Genomic DNA, 7,785 nt, shown 5'->3' with positions numbered 1-7,785 from the left:
TGGAGGCTCAGCTCGGCTCAGACGCACTGATTCAGAGCACCGGCTGTGGAGCATCATCATCATCAGCAGCAGCAGCAGCAGCAGCAGCAGCAGAGGGTGATCACAGCTACCTGTTACCTCTTTTACTCCCAGTGACTTCCCAGGGGATGGGATCAGTTAGGAGGGATGCTGGAAACAGCTGCTTTGGGCTTTACAATGTATGTTTCTAGATTAGGCAGGAAGCTGCAGGTTCAGGACCGCATTTACCACCCCAAAAACTGGCGTACTGAGGTTGGTGGATGGTCAAAAAAACACTGGAGTTTCACCCAACACACAGCTGTTTGTGGGTTCTGATGATGATTGACCAACACGAACACAACAATTTGGATGAGCGGCAACCACTATGTGACTGTTAAGTTTAGGCAACTAAAGGTGACGGTTTAGTTTAGGCAACTAAAGGTGACGAATTTGTTATGGCAACTAAAGGTGACGGTTTAGTTTAGGCAACAAAAGGTGGCGGTTAAGTTTAGACAACAAAAGGTGACGGTAAAGTTTAGTCACTAAAGGTGACGGTTAAGTTTAGACGACAAAATGTGACGGTTAAGTTTAGACGACAAAAGGTGACGATTAAGTTTAGGCAATAAAAGGTGACGGTTAAGTTTAGACGATAAAACGGGACAGTTAAGTTTAGACGATAAAACGTGACGGTTAAGTTTAGACGACAAAAGGTGACGATTAAGTTTAGGCAATAAAAGGTGAGGGTTAAGTTTAGACGACTAAAGGTGAGGGTTAAGTTTAGACGACTAAAGGTGAGGGTTAAGTTTAGACGACTAAAGGTGAGGGTTAAGTTTAGACGACTAAAGTGTGGAGTTTTGATAAAGAAACACTGCCCCTCAGCAGCCTCCATCCAGTGTCAGCTCTGTAATGCTGTGATGATTCATGTTTTGCCATCTTTTCCTCGCTGAGGCTGTAAATGAAGTCACACCTTACAGATACACTCTCTGAGGTTGTTTGTGTCCTTCAGAGTGTAAAACATCTCTCTTTTGTTTGGTCGCCTCCAGCAGCCCCTTCACTGTGAGAGAGACCAAACCATTCAACAACGTCGAAAGTTGCTTACTTCAAGAGGAAATATGCGGAGGAGGAGGATTTACACGGACGCCTACATGGATATTTTCAAAAAGTAGGAACCTCTTCCGTCCATCTTATTGTCCGCGTTTTCTTTGCACCATCCAAGTCGGTCCTCAAGGTGACTGCGTCTTTCTGATGGCTCTGCGTGGAGTAACCCTGACCCGTCTCAAGTTGTCTGTTGACCTTTGCATTGTGTGCAGGGTTGCTTCACACATTTCTGTTTGTTGTTATTTTCCCCTCTCGCTTTTCTTCTTCATGTTTGTCGTACTTGACTCCCAGCTTCTCCTCCAGCAGCGCTTGTTTACGGTTACACTTGTTTCACTTTGTTGTCCTTTAGCTTTCAATCAGTACATACAAAAGACTCATCAATAACACGACACTCTATCTCTGCCTCAGATGAAACCTTTATGTCCATGACAGAATTCAATTAAAATCACGATCAGGTGTTTTTGAAGCAGAACTACGGAAGTTTAGGCAACAAAAACACCTGGAAACAGCTGCTTTGGGCTTTACAACGTATATTTCTGCATTAGGTAGGACGCTGCAGCTTCAGAGCCGCATTTACAACCCCAAAAACTGGCGTACTGAGGTTGGAGGATGGTCAAACAAACACGTGACTTTCACCCAACACACAGCTGTTTGTGTCCCATAGCCTTCAATCAGTGCATACAAAAGACTCATAAATACTTGGTTGGGATTAGAAAAAGATCATGGATAAGCTTGAAATGATGCGCGGACGGAACTTGGTTAACTCAAAAAATGTCACCATTGACTTTTGGTTTTCACATCTGGTCTCCTGGGTGACCGTCCCCATCCATGCACCCCGACCTCCTTCCTTATTTGGACTTTGTGGCTCTTTTAAATAAATAAATAAAAAAAAATGATTATATATAATTATTAAAATATTTTTTATCGCACAATAAAAAAAAACATAAATCATATTCAAGACAATACAACATACGTTACATATAACATAAACAACAAACGAATGACATCAATAACAGATAAAGGAAAAAAATATAAGACAGAAATATATAAATATCAGTCAAAATACAAGCGGACAGTCAGGGAGTAAAGTACATAGTTATTCATACGGATGTAGGGCTTTTTAAGTGTACATCTGTTTCTTCTAAACTGTTCATGTTCAAGGGTAAAGGTGTTTGCGTTTGTCATCTGCAGCACCTGATACTGCAGGAGGACCGGGGCTGCATCCTGAAGCTCTCCCTGGAGAAGCTGAGGTTCCTGGAGGACCCCGAGGCCTACCTGCGGCGCTCCGTCCTCATCAACAACCTGCTGAGGAAGATCCACCATGAGGAGGAGGAGTTGGAGGCCGAAGAGGAGGAGGAGGAAGAAGAAGAAGAAGATGATGATGAAGTAGAAGAAGAGGAGGAAGATGAAGAGGAGGAGGCCACGGGAGAGAGGGTGCAGCGGAGGCTTCTGTACCCAGACGGGAAAAGGGTGAAGGTGCTGGTGATGGACTGCTGCTCTCCGGCGTTTGGCCTGGAGGAGCTGCAGCACTACCGGCTGGTGCCCTGTTACCCGTCGGCCGGGTACCTGTACGGCCTAGGTACCTGTCCGGGCCTCACCCCCAACCACCAGGTCCTTCTGTACGACCTGGACGACAACGGCTGAACCTCCACGCCTCACTGCCCCTTTTTAAAAAGGTGGGAAATGCAACATTAGTCCACCAGGAGGAAGAGGCAAATGTCGTCTCTCCACTAAAAAACCTCTGAGGGGCGGGTCGTGGTCGGGACGTCACCCCCTCTCGTCTCCTCCTGAGAGGCAGGGGTGGATTAAAAAAAACAAAACAACTTCTTCTTCTGCTTCAGGATCGACGGACTGTGTTGCAGCAGCACTGCCATATATACCATACGCGCAAATGTGAGAGACTTGAGCCGGCTGTCGATGTTGTTGTGTAATTGATTTTTAACGTTATTGTTGCTCATGTGAACCGTGAGCTTATTCAGGGATTTACAAGACTGCGGGCGACTTTTTTGCGCTGGTATGCTTCTGTTATCTTTTTATGCTACTGTGTGCTTTTAGGAGAAATATTCCGCGTAACGTTCCCTGGACTGTGTGAATGGTCACGCCTCCTTCAGAGACTTCTGCACTCTCTGAGGTGCGTTCACTGCCTCTCTCTGTGTGTATTTGATGTCCTGTGTTTTGCATCGCTCTGCTGCCCTCTGCTGGCGAAATCATTCATCTCGAAGCCCTTTACAGTGACTGATGTGTTCAAATCTCTCAATGCCAGTGAGAAAAGACGGTACTTCAAATTCCCTTATTTAGCATTTGAGTGCATGTACATCAATGGTTTATAACGCGCTATAATTCAGTTTTCAGCAGATATAAGTGTTACCATGAATAAATGCTAGTGTATAAACATCATGAATGACAATATACAGTAGTCAAATAAAGATATAAACCAATACAAATAGTGTACATTCATAAATACTAAATTAAAGTGCTGTTTTATAGCGTGTTTAAATTATTAATTAAATGTTCAAAAATATTTTTTATGTATGGAGTCATAGGAGTGCCTTAAAAAAAGAATAAATCTGATAAAGAATGAGAAAATACATGTGTACCATGTAGATGAATAAATAAAATAATAAACAAATTAAATTCAAAGAATGTGGAAATATGAGAAGAAATGAAAAATAATTAATAAATACATATGGAAAAATAAAACCAGAGGCAAAAGAAGAAGGAAAACATTGTACAAAAAAATTAAACAAGTAAAAGCAAAATACACCGAGCAATAGAGTTATTTGTATGGAAACAATTAAAATGACCGAATAAATATATACAGACGAAATGCATGGGAAATTAAATCAAAATGGTTATAATTATCATTTCATATGTAGTTATTTGTCTTTTAATTTACACATTTGTTTATAATTATATTTACAGATGTATCCTTTTTTCAATGGCACTCCTGTGACACCATACTTCTAATGCTAAACAGGGCTGGAAGTTAAGTCTGAAGTCTGTTCTTACTCATATATTTGTCGTTTTTCCTTTTTAGGTCTAAAGTGAAGGGAGTCATGTTTTGTGGTTTAAAACAAGTCAGCATATTTTCTTTCTGCTCCCAAATAATGAATAATGTGAATGGTTTTCAGTTTTACAGCTGATGTTCAGAGTGCAGGACCTCTTAAAATTCATAGTTTAGTCAGTATTTTCTAACTATCAGGCCTGGTTGTAACAGCAGCTACAATGTTGTCACGGAGACTGCGTTGTGCCAAATTGTCAGAAGATATTTATGCTTTATAAAGCTGACTAATCTGCTGTATGATTTAGGATGAATGACTCATCCTTTTTCAGTGTCTCCTTTACGTGTCCGACTGTTCACTTCAGCAGTTCCTCGGGGTTTGAAAACGGGCATCTTGATAACAATCACTACAATGGAAAACAACAACAACAACAAACCGCAGGCAACTATCAAAGAGAAGCTTGATATTTTAAAAGAAGAATTTATATTTTGATGAAAATGCATATTCCGTATTTAAGATAAGCTATTTTGAAAAAGGGCCAGTACACTTTTTTCAAGTGATTGATTATCAAATAAAGTATGTAAGATGACAATGTTTTATGTGGTTTCTCTATGTAGTGATAAAACACAGTATATCTAACTGTCTATCTATCTATCTATCTATCTATCTATCTATCTATCTATCTATCTATCTATCTATCTATCTATCTATCTATCTATCTATCTATCTATCTATCTATCTGTCTGTCTATCTATCTATCTATCTATCTATCTATCTATCTATCTATCTATCTACCTACCTACCTACCCATAGATATAAAGAGTAGATGCCGCATCGAACGTTGGGCCGCGAGAAATGCGGCCGCCATCTTGGATCGGTCCTTCTCCCAGATCAGTTCTATGAGTGACTCGTTGAGCCTCTGAGTTGAGCAGCAGAAGGAACAAGATGCCAGAGCCCTGTGCAGCGTATTCCTGCTCTAATCTAATATTACAATATTACAATTCATAATCAGTACGGTACAGTACAATTTTAAACAATTATACATAAATCCATGCATTTTTGAATGTTATAGTGAGTCCCTCAGGCTGTGGCAGGTAGATAAATATTTAGCTGCCAGAGGAGCTGCTGTCCCTTATTATATTATTATTATCTCGTCACAGTAGAGGCATGGAGATTAGCCTCTGTGGGAATCTTAGTTAATTTACCCCCCGGCCAGATGTGTGTGTGTGTGCATGCCTGTGTAGATATGAAAGGAGAAGCAGGGAGGAGAGGGGTTGTCGTACATGTGGTCTAGTGTAAATGGATTGCATATCCAGCAGTAGGTCAGCGGAGGATGTGCTGGGGTTTCATGAGAGGAAGACACTTCAGAGACAGTTCATCTCAGGTCACCTCAGATATTCTCAGTTTTGTTTTTTTAAATATTGAACATGACATTGACATGAATTATGAGGTAATTTTTCATGTCATGTCACTTTTTTTTTAAAGTTTAGACTATCAAAGGAGAAGTGGCAGAATCTGACCAATATCCTTTGCTGTTAAACTGTTTCATCAAACAGGAGCAACATGATGTGGGGTTTATTATAAAGAATGAATTAGAGATTTACGAGGCAAGCGTGAACATGTATTTCCACTCTGTGCCCGATATTCTCACAGCTGAACTAAATGCTCCACACATTTTTACTTGGTTCTCCACATCTCCACTTAAAGCAGGACGAACGTCACATGTTTGTAAACCAGAGCTGATGAGTCCAGGCTTTTTTAGTTCAGTTGTACCACAGAAGTTGAAACAGTCTGAAAAGAAAAAATCATACATTTATTTAACTAAGGAAAAATCTTAAATGGTTTGTATAATTTAAAATGGATATTACTGAACTATGCCCCGTGTTTTTGTTTGCACATTAAATACAATTACTACATCATTAAAATATGTAATAAAGAAGACATTCACATAATTAGACCTTGCCTAAAAACAAAGGACACAGTCATTTTAGATACTATACAAAGTACTCCTCCAACATCACTGTCTTTTAGAATGAGAGCTACACTCTACACTTGGTAACTGTGCAAGAACAAAACAGTGTGAAAATGATCGATTTAACAAAATGTTATATATATTTTTATACCACACACACTCGCTCCCTCTCCTCTCCACTACCACGACTATTCGACTGGCAGAGCATGGATCATTTCTGAATATTTATTAACATATAGGGTTCGGCTCTTGTTTTTGTTTTTTAGTGCTTTAAATGGAAGTGTGTCTGTTTGACTTGTATTTAGATGTGTCCAAAATGTCATCTCTCTCTCTGACCTAATTGTATTGATACTCTTGATTTATATGTATTTTAATTTTCTCTGAGTGTGTGTGTGTGTGTGTGTGTGTGTGCGTGCGTGTGTTTGTGTGTGTGTGTGTGTGTGTGAGAGAGAGAGAGAGAAAGAGAGAGAGTGAGTGAGAGAGAGATTTATGTATTCATGTATGAAATACAGCCTATTAATACTCTATAAATGATTTCTATTGTTGTGTTTATATTTATAGTGTTTGCAAAACACCTATCATACATCACATATATCATATATCAGAATATTCTATTACTGTTAATCCCACTGTGAATATTAAAATACGCCGAACCGTGTCCTGTCCTTACACTGAGTGGAGCGGGCGACCGGGCCAAGATGGCGGCTCCACCGCTCGTCAGCGCCAATAGGCCCAACGTTCGATGAGGCATCTACTCTTTATATCTATGTACCTACCTACCTACCTACCTACCTGTCTATCTATCTATCTACAAAGCAACAGGCTGTGCACTAAGCGCGGTCACGTTACGTCCTGACGTCTTGAGCACATCAATTGTGCGTGCGCGCCGGAACTTCTGTTGCCTTCAGGTGCTCCTGCTAAAGTCACACTTTAGAGGCTCAAGTCCAAAATCCCCCCGAAAACACCGTCTTTAGGAATGACATTATAGGGTTGGTTTGAAACAAACGTTTTTGCCGTAAGTTTTTTTTACGTAGGCCTACCATGATTATATTTGTGTTCACATTTACTCGTTTTCTTGCATCTTCGCATTTAAACGTTTTTGACAAAAGGTCTACATGTAGCTATGATAATGGAATGTGGTTTTCAAAAGCCCTTCACAATCAACATTATTCAATGTTACTATTAAAGAAGATGAAGGGAAACTGGAAGGACATTTTAATATAGTTCATATGTAGGGATAAAATACTGAGGTCATGAGTCCTGTCCCACCAATGCACCTCTAAAAGTTTCTATAATACATGTGTTTATAATTTATATTTATTTTATAAATTAAATTATGAATGAGGTACTGTGGTGCTGCAGAGACACATTGTATTCCACAGACTAAATAAAGAATATTAGTTTGGTGCAGATCCTCGCAAAAAAAAAATAATTTTTTTAATGACTATGGAAATTATGACATAAAAATGATCATTCCCTCCAAATAGAGTCATAAAGCAATCGCAATATCAGTCAAAAATAATCAGAATTTATATATTTTATTCATATTGTGCGGCGCTCATATGTATGAGTGCACAGGACATTTTAAACATATCTGTCTAAAAAGCAGGGCATAGACAACATTTTGAGGCCACTTTAAAAAAAGAAAAATAGTAATTCAGTTTAAGAAGAGGTACAAAAACACTTTTTTAAAGCATATTGGTGAGGAGGATGAGG

The sequence above is a fragment of the Echiichthys vipera genome (assembly GCF_963691815.1).
Source record: "Echiichthys vipera genome assembly, chromosome: 12".
NCBI lineage: Eukaryota > Metazoa > Chordata > Actinopteri > Perciformes > Trachinidae > Echiichthys > Echiichthys vipera.
Note: the sequence above shows the minus strand (reverse complement) of the source record.